Consider the following 7,554-nt stretch of genomic DNA (forward strand, 5'->3'; position numbering starts at 1 on the left):
ATGATAAATAAGCCAAATCTAAAGACCTTAAATTCAACTAAATACCTAGGAATTACAATTACAAACAACTTAAATTGGAAGGAACCCATAGAAAATGTTGTGGGGAAGTCTAACCGAAGACTGCGTTTTATTGTCAGGACACTTAGAAAATGTAGCAGATCTACTATAGGGACTGTCTACACTACGCTTGTCCGTCCTCTTTTAGAATACTGCTGCGCGGTTTGGGATCCCTACCAGATTGGAAAGTTCAAAGAAGGGCAGCACAATTTGTATTATCGCGAAATAGAGGAGAGAGTGTCGCTGAAATGATACAGGATTTGGGGTGGACAACATTAAAAGAAATGTGTTTTTCGTTGCGGCGGAATATTCGCCAACTTTCTCCTCTGAATGCGAAAATATTTTGCTGACGCCGACTTACATATGAAGAAACGATCATCGTAATATAATAAGGGAAATCGGAGCTCGCACAGAAAGATATAGATGTTCGTTTTTTCCTCGCGCTGTGAGAGACTGGAATGAAAGAGAATAATTGTGAAGGTGGACCGATGAAACCTTTGCCAAGCATTTAAATGTGATTTGCAGGATATCCATGTAAATATAGATGTAAGTCTTTCTCATGTGGGAGTACACTGTTGAACTTCATAAGAGATGGAAGACTCCAGCTTAAAGGCCACTCAGGCTACTAGTTTGGAACACTCTGAGTCAGCAATAAGTGGTAGACTTCTGAATGCGTCCATCTCTGGTCACAGCCGCAAGACGGCCTCCTCCACACGGCTGTCAAGGGGAATGCTAGCTGACTCCTGCACATAGTCTGCCGGCTGTCGACGATCTGACCATCGCCTGGTGACGTGTCATTGTTCCTATCGATTTTTCGTTTGCCTCAAACAAGCAATAACTGAAAACGTGGAAACTTTGGGTGAGAATTATCATTGATATATTTGGTATCTGGCTATAGTCTAAATAGAACTATTATGTAAAAGTATATTGACTGTGATGCGCTCTGTTCATTTTCTTGCAGGAGACATTTAATCCCTCTGCTTATTAAAGTAATTACAAATGCCATGCTGAAGTGCTCTCATGTTGTAATTAAAAAGTGTAATCAACATTAACTAAATTGCTTCAAAATTTGGTGTCATATCCCGACACGAATGGGTAGGTCATTTGCGGAAACCATGCGCCGTGTGGAAACCACGGTGCAGGTTGAGTCGACAGGCGTGAACATAAGCGATGTTATGCCTCGAAGTAACGAGCCCTGAAACCAGTAAGAGCCCAAATCGATTTAGACACATCACACCCATAGCTTCAAATCGAAGGACTCCAGAAAGTGAGGTAACTTTTGTATTTGGGAATCGGTGTGCAAAGACTTCGGCAACAAGACACGAACTATTGATCCACCCGACGGGGCGGATCAACGACCATTCCCATATGACGCATCTGCTGCAACCGCGGTGTCGCGACCACTGCAGGAAGGAGCAGCTCCTACTTTCACCACAACCTCCTGTATCTACGTCGCGGCGCTCGAGGGATGTTAGGTAACGGATTTCCATCAGTAAAATATTTAGCGTGTAATGTATTAGATATTACACTATAAATGTCTCATATTATCATCTTTTTACTTCGATGTGTATTATAGGACCTTGATATACTATCCAATTACTATTTCATTTCTGTCTTCGTTCTAGATTCTTCGTTTCATGGCACACTTGGAGAACGAATAACACCTTGAAATAGAACGACGAGAAAACAGTCTTGTAACCGAAAGTTTAATCATTTAAAAAACTGAAGTCATTTATTCACTTCAGAAATAAATAAAAAAGTTACACATATTAAGTACAATATTCACCGTTTAGCGGACAAACATTTGCTAAAACGTTTGACTATATAGGACTGGTATGGAATGTTAAGTATCTCGATATGGGGTATCCTGTATAGCTAACAATGAACTTGAAAAATCAGGGTTTCTCTCTAAATTACATCTACGACACTTCAACTACACCATTATTTATTTGCTTGACGCATGTAAAACTGTAATGTACAAATTGCGCATCTTATGCACACACGGACAAAAAATGAGACGCAGCAAGAAGTAGTCGCATGTCAATTTAACTTCGTACGCTTACAACTGCATGTACACGAGTACAGCTGCAATACTCTGTGAACGGTAGAACGGCGTTAAGAGTGCAATCGTGTTGTTCGTGTTTAGCTTCCTTACTGGATGTGACAGAGTATATAATGGACGTGAACAGCGTCAGGTGCTGAATGATAACTGTGAAGAACGCGGAGATGCCGTGCACTCGTGTGAGACAGCGTTGTCACGAACTGACGGAAATTTAAAGGAGCCTCATTATGGGCCTCTATTAAGTTGGCCAGCCGAATCGCGCAATACCAAGATTTGGGTGGGGCATTCGGATGTGACAGTGGCCCGATGTTGGACGGCGTAGAAGCCTGAGGGCAGCCAAACTCCACGTCTGACCATCACAAACAGGGATCGTCGCGTTATGCAACCCCTTCACATCTGCTCCTGGCGTCCCACAACAAGTAACGGACTCCCTCGAAAATTGTTTGTCATCCCACATCAGTAGGACACTACCAACACCCGGGTTGGGGAATTACTGTGCAATTCGTAGGCTGCCGCTAGCACCACAACACAACCAGCTGCGTTTCGAGTTGAGCTGTGAGTGCTGATGAATGGCGACTCGCTGTGTTCACCAGTGAATCGCAGTTCTGCAATATCCCGAATGGCCCTCATCGACGACTATGGCGGCGACCTGGGGACAGGTCCCGTTCTTTCAACGTTTTGGAGAAGTACAGCCGTGTTACTCTTGGGGCCATAGTATGGGGAGACTTGGGTTATGAGTTCAGGTGATACTTGGTTGATGGTTCAAATGGCTCTGAGCACTATGGAACTAAACTTCTGAGGTCATCAGTCCCGTAGAACGTAGAACTACTTAAACCTAACCAACCTAAGGACATCACACACATCCATGCCCGAGGCAGGAATCGAACCTGCGACGTAGCGGTCACGTGGTTCCAGACTGTAGCATGTAGAACCGCTCGGCCACTCCGGCCGGCTGGTTGGTTGACGTTGAGGGAAGTTACTTCACGGACATACTATTTTCTCGTGTGTAACCTCTCATGTAATAGTACAGTGGTGCTATTTTTCAACAGGCAAATGCTTGTCCACACATCGTACGTGTCTTTGTGAATTGTGTGCGTGATGTTGAGGTACTGTCGTAGTCGGGAAGATCCGAGTATCTGTACCTGATAAACACGTACGGGTCAGCTCGGATGTCGTCACCATTTCTGTGACAGTATCCAGGATATCAGGGACCAAGTCAGAATTGTTGTTGGTCAGCTTGCTTCAGAAAACGATACAACGGCTTTGCATCACACTTCCCAGATGAATCAGTGCAAGCATCTGGACCAGTAGGGTTCCTTGCAAATTTGACTAGATTTTGTAATCTGTGCCAACGGCCTTGCCGCAGTGGTAACACCGGTTCCCGTCAGATCACCGAAGTTAAGCGCTGTCAGGCTGGGCTAGCACTTGGATGGGTGACCATCCGGTCTGCCTAGCGCTGTTGGCAAGTGGGGTGCTCTCAGCCCTTGTGAGGCAAACTGAGGGGCTACTTGTCCTGTCCCTCCATACCCGCATCCAGTGACGCCAGTCGGCTGAGGATGACACGACGGCATGTTTGGGAGGAGTTTTGTAATCAGTGACGTAACATCACATACAAAATTCCTTCAGCCTATGAAGTTTCATTTCTTTTCCCTCTTAACTTCTCGATGCTTCGCCTTTTTTTTGTTAGTGTACATAGAACAACACATTTATAAATTATGCACTACGTACCATTTCGGTGGAACATGCCACATTTACAAACCTGTGTCTTAGTGATATATCCAGTTAACAGCTGCAACTGCAGCTTCCAGAACCTCACTTCATCGTGCCTTGGAGCAGTCTTTGATGATGTGCACCATGGTCTGCTCCGTTGCTCTGCAATCACACTTAGAGGTATCAAAGATATTGCATCCGTCCTGGCTATCCATGTCCCTGACAAGACCTGTACGAATATTGGTTAGTTGCAACCCTAATGCTGCTGTAGGATCTTCATAGTTATTACAATGGACACCTTCGAGTTCCATCTGTCTTTTCATGCTTTCCGTCGGATAGTTTGCCACTACAACTAACATGGCTGGAACGTAGTTTTCAGAACGCTAAATTTTTCGAATAAAGAGATCTGTCAGTGTATTGGTTAATATGCAGAATTATCCATAAAGATGTACTCCTCAGTATTTGATGACCCACATGTTACGAAAAATTTAACTTACAGTTACAGTTTTAGATACAGAGACAGAGTTTCGTTGGCTCTTCAGTCCGGAACCGAACAGGTTCGAATCCTGCCCCCGACATGGATGTGTGTGATGTCCTTAGGTTAGGTAGGTTTAAGTAGTAGTTAAGTAGTAGTAGAAGTTAAGTCCCATAGTGCTCAGCGCCATTTGATTTGAAAAGAGTTCCGTTGCATGTTCTAGAAAACGACTAGCAGTTTCTAAGCAACGCCGATGGCGCCGAACGGCAGATCGAACAACAGCTAAGGGTGTATCAAGCGTAATGGCAGCACATGATACTACAGTTTCTTTACATAACTCATAATTTGTAGAGGGTTTTTGCCAACAGACGTTATCCTTAACTGTACTTTACAGGTAGATGGCCACAGACGTCAGTTCAGAAGAGCGAAGGTGCAAATGAATACGACTTTTCGATCTACCCCGGGACACTGTCTTGCTGCATGTGATACATTTCATCTTCATAAATGGTGTGAATAGAGGCTCTCTGCCGGTATGATCCCAAAAGTTGCTAATATCAGCATTCCTGGAATTGATGACATCAGCAACAGCTTTCTCTGAATTGCTGATGGAAGCATCCGGAACGCATGCGATGACGTAATCTATTCCCCTCTCCCTGTTTCAACGGCGTTACGCTCAGGGGCTACCAAGGCGCCCGCCTACCTTCGAGCAATTTTGATTTTTATAATTCGATTGTTTGTGGGCTGTCATTTACCAGCCTTACTTTGTCCAGTATGAACCACCGTCAGCTGCAACAAAGAATAGCTGGGAAGAAGAATCCTATCAGTAAGCATTTTCCAGTTCTTTTTGTTATAACAATAAGTTTATGGCTAGCAAAACTCAACAATTGGCATGAGAAGATCACGGAACTCAAGTGCGGCGCCGGAGGGGAGCTGTTGACGTTGTAGTGCTTCTATACAAGACATAGAAGACTATTACATGTGTATTCACCAGACGCTACAGAAGCTCCAAGTATAAATGGCAAGGAGAAACGTTTCAGAGAGTAGCAATTGACGTACTGTTTCCGTGCAAAACTTTGAAAACTATGGAATGTTTATTTTCACAAATGTGCTGACCTACTGTGATAAATTATTAACGTATTGACTTTCACACCTTTAATGTGTTTACACTCAGTAGTTTTTGTTATTCTCACACACTGGGACATGGATGTGTTCTGCGATCTACTGATACCTCAGCAGCACCACGGGATGCCTGTCTGGCTTATCAGATTTGTTTTAATTCAACTACACTGCAGGACTGGCACAATAGCGACCATCTGCGTACCAAGTAGCTCCTAATCCAATTCTTTGGAACTGCTGGACGAGGACATGGAGGTGTTCCAAGGCCCACTATACCCTCAGCCACAGCAGATATTTTTACATATCCTATTAAAATTATTTTTCAACCCTGTCAAGTAATAACAGCACACACACACACACACACACACACACACACACACACACACACACACACACACAGACACACACCTTGGAGTAATTGTGGTGTATACGCTGAGATTACAGCAGCGTTACACCAGCATAACATGTCACTCCGCTGTATACGCCACAGTTGCGCGACTGTTGTAAGTACTGAATAAGAATCACCACAGTACCGTCAAAAAATGTTATTGTTATTTTCGTAGCTCTGTAGAAAGAAGAGCCAATGTATAAAACGCAAACTATCATCTGCCTGTCTACTATGCACTGTTGCTCTCAGTCAACACCTGTTGGATTCAGCTCTTCGCAGGCAATTTTCTCTCCATCCTAGTAATGTGCTCTATAGTGACAGAATTGTGGGCATCGAGATTGAAACCATTGCAATGAGGAAATACGCCTTGCGTTGCTTTCTGTGCGGATTTTCATAAATATTCGGCTGAACTCGCTTTCCTACAAGTCTCTTCCTGCCCCCACACACACGTATTCCTACTGATTCGGTAATTGCTAAAGGTATTGACTAAGTACTTTCCCAAGCACCAGTTTCTCAGGACATTCCGTCTACTACTCGAATCAGATTGTAGGTCTTAAGAAAAAAAGACCAGTGTATCAAACTATTATCTACCTATAGTATTAACTACTGAACGAGGAAATCAAGATTACCCTGCACAGATGGAGAAGACATTCTACTGATACACTGTGGTTGCAGCGAAAAATGATGTTAATATCTCTACATGCCATTCTTGTCAACTGTGGAGCAGCTGTAAAGAGTAATGGAATGTGCGGAAACTGTAAGCGTAAAAATTGATGAAATTAGCTGCCTGACATTAATATAGCACACCATGTATATGCTAAAAAAAGACATGGATTACTGACGAAAATGTATCTTAAATACAGTTTTATGCCTATTGATATTTACAAAACATCAGTCCATGACCACATAAGTGTGCATCAACATCAGTACATCTATAAAGTCTTGGTGTGCTAGATATGCTACTAATACTTTGTGGTGTTTACTCTGTATTAAATGTATATACTGATCAGCCAGAACACTATGATCACCAGACTACTTTCGAGATAAACTCGTCTAAGCAATAGCAGCGTCATATGGCTAGGAATGACTGCTAGTGAGACATACACACACATGGTGCAGGCAGTATCAGTGAATGCGCTGTTTGTGTGTGGAGCGGGGAAGGCCCACAACTTATCTGAGTTTGACTGAGGGCAGATTGCGATGGCCTAGAGGTTTTGGAAACAGCACAACTTGTCGGCTGTTCGAGAAATACAGTGTTGAGTGTCTTCAACACGTGTAGGAACCAAGGAGAAACCATGTCCAGATATCATGGGGTGGAGCGGCACCCCTCGTTACAGATATCAGATGTCGTAGGTTGAGCAGACTGCTAAAAGAGGATGGGCAGCAAACTGTGGTGATACTTACATCATAATTTAATTCTGGGCAGAGTACAAATGTGTCTGAACAGACAGTGCACCAAACACTGATAGCAATGGAATCCTGCAGCCAGTGACCCATGTACGTGCCATTGTCAGCACCACGACATCGGCAGCTTCAGCTTAAATGGGCACCTGACCATCAGCACTAGACGCTGGTGCAGTGGCAGAGAGTTGCACGATCTGATGAATCCCGATCCTTCTTCATCATTCCGTTGGGAGAGCGCGAATCTGTCCTCTTCCAGGGGAACAGCACCTTGACACCTGTACTGTGGTACGGAGACAAGATGCTGGTGGCTCTGTTGTGCTCTGGGGAACATTCACGTGGGCA

At 43.9% G+C, this 7,554-nt stretch overlaps 1 pseudogene; it reads left to right on the plus strand.

Annotated features, from left to right (window-relative positions):
* Positions 1-3,466: 3,466 nt before the first annotated feature.
* LOC124724481 lies at positions 3,467-3,584 on the plus strand (annotated as a pseudogene).
* Positions 3,585-7,554: the final 3,970 nt, after the last annotated feature.

The sequence above is a fragment of the Schistocerca piceifrons genome, chromosome 1 (assembly GCF_021461385.2).
Source record: "Schistocerca piceifrons isolate TAMUIC-IGC-003096 chromosome 1, iqSchPice1.1, whole genome shotgun sequence".
Taxonomy (NCBI): Eukaryota; Metazoa; Arthropoda; class Insecta; order Orthoptera; family Acrididae; genus Schistocerca; species Schistocerca piceifrons.